The sequence below is a fragment of the Barbus barbus genome (assembly GCF_936440315.1).
Source record: "Barbus barbus genome assembly, chromosome: 49".
NCBI classification, from domain to species: domain Eukaryota; kingdom Metazoa; phylum Chordata; class Actinopteri; order Cypriniformes; family Cyprinidae; genus Barbus; species Barbus barbus.
This window is the reverse complement of record NC_136727.1, coordinates 13,170,070-13,178,852: the sequence shown is the minus strand read 5'-3', so window position 1 is coordinate 13,178,852 and position 8,783 is coordinate 13,170,070.

Sequence of the window (8,783 nt, the reverse complement as noted above, 5' to 3'; positions counted from 1 at the left end):
GCAAACTGAAAAATTTCACCTCTGAATGGAAAATTTGCATAACGTGTTGTATTTGCTTGTAGTCACTTCGCTTTTGAAATTGCATTACTCGCTCTAGATTACTCGCGGGATGTTTTTCGCATCACTCAGGCAAATTAAAACATTGCACATCCATTTTCTCTCCTCCATTTTCTGATACAACCGGAAGCTCTTCGCTGGTTGGCTTGCGCAACAATGCATCATGCAAATTTCCTGGTTGAGTTTTTTTCAACTTTTTATATTTAAAAAATTTTCAACTTGCGTGAAAGGTGCGATTGATGCAAATATTGCTTGTTCGCAGCAAATAGCGTCACCCAGCTCGAATTCACGTCTATTCGCATCTTTGCATTGACTTTGTATGTAATCTACTCGAGCAAATAATAAAATTCGCTTTTAGTGTGCACACTCCATTACTTTAACCCAGATTTAGGCATTTTTTAGTCAAAAGTAATTTTTAAAACAGGTTAACCACAAACAAAACATCAATAATAATAAACAAATAAAAATAAAATTATCTAATAAATAAAAATAAAATAAAAATTATATATATATATATTAACACCAAGATGAATTCGTGAAGTGCCAGTTGCTTCCTTCCATTGGAAGATTTTGCTTACATCCCGGACCGGAACTATCTGTTTTATAAACTCTTTTTAAAAGTAGTTTATATGTGCCTTAATAGATTCTCAATACAATCAACATGAAGTGCTAACGAGGAACCAAATAATGCACAAATGCGTGTTGCGTCCAACTCCTGAAGCCTCATAAGAGGGCATGTCTTGCCACCTTCCCTGCCTGATGTATTGATCCAGGGCTGTTATGTGCAATTAGCTTTTATTAGACCTTACAGTTGACACAAGCAGATATCATTGAAAATGACAGAATGGATTTACAATATTGGCAGGGTAATAATTGCCCTTCCAGGGCTGCACAAGTCCTTGGGAGGCAACAAAAAAGGAATATCTTAATGTTTCCCTGATGTGAATGGAGCAGACTTAAGAGGCTTCTAGTAGCCTCCTATCAGTTCTGAGTCATTAGCGGAGTGCTGGATTGGGCTATTGTGAGGGTGTGAGATGAGGCTTCCGTGCACCATCGGCTCGGGTTTTTCATTCTGCTCTGCTAGGAAAGGGGTGGGTGTACGGAGGGCTATTGCCCCGTGCAGAGGTCAGGTAGAGGCGACTGGGCGGACTGTCAGTGGAGCTCATTCAGCTATGATTTAAAACAAACATGCTGGTGTTCAGCAAATTGCAAAGGATTTGGCCTGTTGAGTTTGAGGGCTTGTGAATAAATAACATATTTTTAGCTTTATTTTTTTATTAAAATAATTAAAATAAATGTTCTTGTTTTTCTATATTATAGTTTTATATTCAATATAAATGCTTTTTGCATAAATATTTATGTTATTTTTGCCTTTTTTTATTGGAAAATAGAGAAAGGACAGAAAATGATGGGGGAACATGACTGGAAATGTGAGCCTGATTCGAACCTGAATTTTCCACATGTGCACCAAAGCTTAATGTGTCTACTCAAAATGTCTTCAAATGTAAAACATTATTCAGATATTTACCATGTCAAATGTAAACTATAAACAAAACATTATGTGCGCCAAAATAAATATGAAAAAATAAGCTGCCTGGGTCAGTGACACAACACAAACATTTTGTGTGTGTGTGAGCTGCTAGCAAAAAGTCAACATATTATTACAAATCGTGAAAACTAAATATTAACAAAAATGTGAGCCCGATTCAAACCTGGATTTCCCATATGAGCACCAAAGCACAATGTGTCAGCTCAAAAAGATTTCAAAAGTGAGAATTATTAAAATATTTGCCATGTCAAACATACACCAAAAACAAAACATTAACAGAGCCTAAATAAATATGAAAAAACATAGTAATCCCACTTTTAGCACATCAAATCTAAATACATGATTTTTTCTATTTTTATTTTCTAGCAGTAAAAGAAAAAGTAAAAATATTATTTCAAATGTGAAAACTTATTTTTACACAAATCATTAAAATAGTATTTTATTAAATTTAGCTCTAATTTAGTTCCAATTATTTATTGAATTGGATTCACAACTGGGAAATGTAAGCCCGATTTGAACCCTAATTTCCCAAATGAACACCAAAGCTCAATGTATCAGCTCAAAATGCCTTCAGATGTAAATATTATGATGATATTCACCATGTCAAACATAAACCACAAACTAAACACAAACAGAGAGTAAATACATAAAGAAAAAACGGGTAAATAAAAAAAAGCTGGGTAAATAATACTTGGATGTACTTTATTTAATTTAATTTATGTTTTTATATATAATATTGTTCATTTTAAAAATCGATTTTATTTTGGCCACTTGCCATTGTTTTCAAAAAGAAAAAGAGAGAGGACAAAAAATGTGAACCCTGATTCGAACCCAGATTTCCCACATGAGCACCAAAGCTCAATGTGTCAGCTCAAAATGCCTTCAAATGTGTAACTAATTAAAATATTTGTTATAATTTCCACTTCCACACTGAACCTCATCCATTTTCTCTTCTGCTCAGCGTCATACAATCCTCATCATCTGTATTCGACTTTCCAAACACATGTGTTTTCATATTCACAACCACAGTGTTGCACATTTAAGATATCTGTCAGTTCTGATTCCACTCAAGGATCAGGATCAAACCTAATGTTGTGGTTTAGAAAGCGTCCAACCGTGTTTTGTTTCCAGCCCCACATGTGCTTTGTTTTGGTTTTCGTGGTGACCGCAAACACCTGACAGAACCGCGAACACCATTGTTCCACGAAGCTCTTGAAAATAGAAGCATATAGGAAGCAATGAACAATGACTGTTGCTTGACCCGCTAATGGATCTAGCAGCTTGTTTTCTCTTTTTTTCTTGTCCTCCACCAGAAAAGATGAGGAGAGAAACCCAAGAAAACATATGGGGTTTAATTAAACGTGGACAGGACGGATCCGATCGGATGGGAGCTGGGAACACACGAGCTGCGGCCGCTACAGTGCAGGAATGCTAATGCAAACATGTCACGTAGAAACACGAAACAAACACGATAAGCGGACCGTATGACTCAGAAATGCCGTGGCACAAATCCCAGCCCTTTCCCAGGCTCCGGGCGCTGTTTACTCTCCCAACAATGCCCGACAACACTCGCTCTCATCTCGGTTGTCCCCTTTTTTTTACTATTCATTGATGACGGCCACGGAAGGTCAACAAAACATGGTTTTCGCACAACCCAGATTCCCCACGCTCGTCTCACTCATCTAATACTACACAAAACAAAGAGTTAGCGCTGTCACAGCCAGGAAATATCCACTGGATCTGAGCATCCCACGCCCTTTGGCTTTTTTTTCATCATCCCCATGTAGGTGCATTTGAAGCGGAGGCCTGAGAACAGCTCGTTGCGCATTACGCCTCAAATGTCAACATGATATCACATACAAGGTTTTCAGATAATCATGCACAGATTATTTTGAGAATTACATATTGAAAGGGGTTTGGATAGAGCAGCGCATCAAGCAATGATACATCAGCTGCCAAGCTTTGTTGTCACTTACAGAGGAAAACAAAAGGAAATAGTTTTCACTAGCAATCATGTCAAATTCTGACCTTGAAGTACAATAGATTAATTAAACCATAATCATGCTAGATTCGCACATTTCCATTCTGATTTCAGGAGGCGATCTGTTGGATTTTGATTTAAACTGGGTGAAGTGTGTTAAACAGAAGTCTTGTTTGCTGAAAACAAGATCAAATTGATTAATGTTTTGAATGACAGTCGTCCCAGTTTGGTGGAAATCTACATTTTTCTGTGTAGATTATGTTTGGACCTGATTGTGACCCTCAACGCACATCCAATGTTACTGCCAACGATTTTTTTCAGAAAAAGAGATGCGCCCCACCTTGTGTTTATCGAATTATATAACCACATAATTTTGGACAATGATTTTGATAGTACAATAAAAGTGAAACTGCCTTCATAAAACCATAAGCCAGTTCTAGATGCCTAAATCACTAATGTGTTTATACTTAAAATAACTTGAAATGCATGTTTATATATGTTATATGCTATTTATATACACATTGTATTCAGTTGGCAAAATTAATTTCTTAAATATTTTTAGAATTTCTTTAATATGAAGCTGTTGCAGTTGCTGTTATTTATTATTATTGATGTTGTTGTTATTATTATTATGACTCATTTAGAAGTTGTTTGTTATTCAGCTTACAGAAATATTTTTTTCTAATCTCTTTAATTTTAAGTTATTATTTTGATTTTAAGTTATATGAAGTTGCTGTTGTTGTTATTTATTATTATTCATTATGTTAATATTATTATTTTTATTATGACTCTGATTTAGTTGTTTGTTATTCAATTTACAGAATCTAATCAATTTCTTTCATTTTAAGTGAATACTACTATGATGATACTGTCAGCAGATAGATACGGGACACCTAGGTAAGTGCAATACAAACAACAGGTTTATTGAAAAGCAGCAGAGGGGAATGAGATGAGCAGTAAGTCTGGGTAAGCAGGTAGGGAATGGAAAAGTCTCTTGAGGCTTATCTGAGTGTTAATGTCCTTGTTTCTTTATCCAGGGGATCCAGAGGGAACAGCGGAGTGTGGAGACGGTGGAGCACAGGAGCGATGGAGAACGGGGTTAGGAACACAGGAGCAACTGGTAGGTAGACAAAAGGTAAGTGGGTCAGGTTAGTCAACATAGAATGTTTGAGACCAGACTCTCTCTGACAGTACTGTCAGGGGCGGATCCTGGCGCCCTATTACGGCGACGGGGTCGGCCACAGCCTCTGGGTGCGGGATGGTCAGGGTGGTTCTGGTGAAACTCTGGGAGAGAGGGATCCAGCACATCATCCCAGGCCACCCAGGATCTTTCCTCCGGCCCGTATCCCTCCCAGTCAATAAGATATTCCAGGCGGCCACCCCGTCGCCAAGAGTCCAAGATGTCCTGCACCCTGTAGACTAGGGGCTCCTCAAAGATCTCGGGAGGAGGAGGTACTGCAGGCTCGTCGGTTTCTGTGACAGAGGGAGAGTCAGGCTTGAGGAGTGAGACATGGAATGCTGGATGGATTCGATACCGTGCAGGGAGTTGGAGACGGAAGGTGACCTCATTGATCTGCCTTTCGATGGTAAAGGGACCGATATAGCGGGACTCAGCTTCCGGCAGGGCAGGCGGAGATCCCGGGTGGAGAGCCAGACCTTATCCCAAGGACGATAGACGGGGGTGGCAGGATGATAGACGGGCATCTGCATAGGTCTTGTGTCTCTGCACTGCCTGCTGGAGTTGGACATGAGCTGAGTCCCAAACTCTCTCGCTTGCTCGGAACCAGTTGTTGACAGCTTGAACGTCAGAGGGCTCTTCTGTCCAGGGAAACAGAGGGGGTTGGTAGTCGAGTATGCACTGGAAAAGGGTGAGACCGGTGGTGGTTTGCTTGAGGGAATTTTGTGCATACATGGCCCACGAGAGGAAGCGGTTCCAGCTGCGCTGGTTGTCATGACAGTAGGCCCGGAGATATCTCCCAATCTCCTGAATCTTCCGCTCAGTCTGGCCGTTAGTTTGGGGGTGATACCCTGAGGAGACACTGACATCGAGGAGTTTGAAGAATGCCTTCCAGACACAGGAGACAAACTGTGACCCACAGTCGTAGACGAAATCTTCCGGGATGCCGAAGGTGCGGAAGAGATTATGGAAGAGGGCCTCTGCTGTTTCGAGGGCTGTGGGTAAACCCCTGAGGGGAATTAACTTACAGGCTTTAGAGAATCTGTCAACTGCAACGAGTATGCAGGCATAATCTTCTGACTTGGGGAGATCTGTGACGAAGTGGACTCCGATGTGGGACCAGGGGCGACGTGGAATGGGTAATGGGACAAATTTTCCGGCGGGTAAGTGATGTGGAGTCTTGGAAATGGCTCATACTGAGCATCCACGAACGTACTGGGTGACATCCCAGGCCATACTGGGCCACCAGTACCGAGCTTGGAGGAGCGAGAGAGTACACTGACTGCCTGGGTGTCCAGAGCCCGGGGAAGCATGCAGGAAGCCCAGAAGGGAAGTCCTCAAGGAGGTGGGAACGTAGGTTTTGCCCTCTGGGCCTCCCAACGGAGTGGGTTCAGTGATGGAAGCGATGCGGATCTGTTCATCCAGGGCCCACCGGATAAGGCTCACAAGGGCGGCTAGAGGGAGTATGGGTTCAGGTGTAGAGGATTCGTAGGGGGCATGGATACGTGAGAGGGAATCTGCCTTGACATTCTTATCTCCGGGTCGATACGTGATGGAAAACTGGAACCGGGTGAAGAAGAGGGCCCAGCGAGCCTGCCGGGGGTATAACCTCTTAACACTTCGGAGATATTGCAGGTTTTTGTGGTCAGTGATGACTGTAAAGGGGTTTTGAGCTCCCTCCAGCCAGTGTCTCCATTCCTCCAGCGCCAGTTTAATGGCGAGCAGCTCCCGATTTCCAATATCATAGTTCTGCTCCGCTGGGGAAAGCTTCCTCGAGAAGTAAGCACAAGGGTGGAGTCGGGAGGCTCTCCGTGGTATTGAGACAGCACTGCTCCCACACCGGTGGTGAAGGCATCCACTTCCACTATGAATGGGAGTTGGGGTTCGGGATGTGAGAGGATGGGAGCAGTGCAGAAGGCCTCCTGGAGCTTCTTGTAGGCGGCTCGAGCTTCAAAGTTCCAGAACAGAGACTTGGATCCAATAGATAAAGTGGCCTTATGCCACTTTATCTATTTCTTTGTTTTTCTACAATGTCCTCATTTGTATAGCTGTATAGTTGTATGTACATATGTTTAAACTGTATTATCTGTATTTGAACGTGTTTAATGTTAACTGTATGCACCAAGGGTCTGAGAGTAACGCAATTTCAATTCTCTGTATGTATGCGCCGTACATGTGGAAGATTTGACAATAAAGCAGACTTGACTTGACTTGGATTTCTGATGGAGCATGGAAGTGAGGGGGGCTGAGAGAAGACTGAAGTTCAGAATGAACCTCCGGTAGAAATTTGCGAAGCTGAGGAATCGTTGAAGTTCCTTTACTGACTGAGGCTGGGGCCAGTCCCGGATGACTTGGACCTTCCCCTGGTCCATCTGGATCCCATCCGCACTGAGGATGTAGCCAAGGAACTGGACCGTGGGGCGGTGGAACTCACACTTTTCGAGCTTCAGGTAGAGGTGATGTTTCCTGAGTTGGCGTAGGACCTACGTCACGTGATGGCGATGTTCGGCCAGGTTCCGGGAGTAGATCAGGATATCGTCTATGTACACGATGACAAACCGGTGGAGGAACTCCCGGAACACCTCATTCATAAACCCCTGAAAGACGGACGGAGAGTTGAAAAGGCCATACGGCATGACACGATATTCATAGTGGCCTGAGGGGGTTATGAACGCCGTCTTCCACTCGTCGCCTTCCCAGATACGAACGAGGTTATAGGCGCTCCGCAGGTCCAGCTTCGAGAAGATGCGGGCCCCACGGAGTTCCTGGAGGGCGGCCGGGACCAGGGGAAGAGGATAAGGGAGCTTGACAGTGTGATCATTGAAGGTCCGGTAGTCGATGCAGGGCCGGAAGCCTCTGTCCTTCTTGCCCACGAAGAAGAAGCTTGAGGCCGCCGGAGAGGCGGAAGGGCGAATCAACTGTTGTTGGAGAGCCTCCTTGATGTAATCCTCCATCGCCTTGCGCTCCGGGATGAACAGGGGGTATACTCGACCCTTGGGGAGTATAGCTCCAGGCAGCAGGTCGATGGCACAATCCCATGGCCGGTGCGGTGGTAACTTCGTGGTTGTCTATTTGCTGAACACATCTTGGAACGCGAGGTAGTCAGATGGGATCGTCGGAACCTCACGAGGTTCGGGGCTCTCCACTAGGGTGGAATGAACTTGGAGCTTCAGGTTACTAACCAGGGTTACAGGGACGTTGAAGAGATAGTTTTGGATGCAGGTTTTACTCCATCGGATCTCGCTGGTATCTCATCTGACTTCGGGGGAATGTTGAGATAGCCAGGGGCGTCCCAGGATGATATCGACGGTTGGTCCCTCCAGTACCAGAAAGGAAATCCTCTCCTGGTGAAGACAGCCTACTTGCAGAGTGATCGGCGGAGACCGGAACTTGATGTGCCCACGCCCGAGCGGTTTTCCCCGTATGGTCTCGATCTTCAGCTCGGCCTGTCTCTGCCGGGGTAAATCAAGCTGTTTTAGTAGGGCTTGTGAGATGAAATTGCCTGAGGATCCCGATTCCACGAGGGCGGGTACTGAAATTAAATGACGTGGGATGAGCAGTTGTGCCGTTAGCAGTGGTAGGGTAGAGATAGCAAGCTCCAATTGGAGGATACTCACCACAGGGCGTGGGGGGCGAGAGTGGCACACCCGAATGAAGTGCCCCGGAACTCCGCAGTAGAGGCACAGCCCCGTGGCGAGACGTCAAGCACGCTCAGTTGCGTGAGAGGCGATTAGTATCCCGTTGCATAGGTTCTGGTACCGAAGGACAGGCAGCTGGTGAGGATGGAGAATGAGCGGTTATGTCTGGCTGACAAGCCGTGAGATATTGGGAGATCTTAACGCCCTTCTGCATAAAGCTCTCCAAACCGACAGTGTCATCATAGATCGCCATCTGGGCTCTGATCTGTGGATCCAAGCCCTGACGGTAAGCAGTGAGTAGCGCTGCCTTGTTCCATCCACACGAGGCCGCCAGAGTCCGGAAATGCAAAGTGTAGTCACTGGCCGAAGAATCTCCCTGGC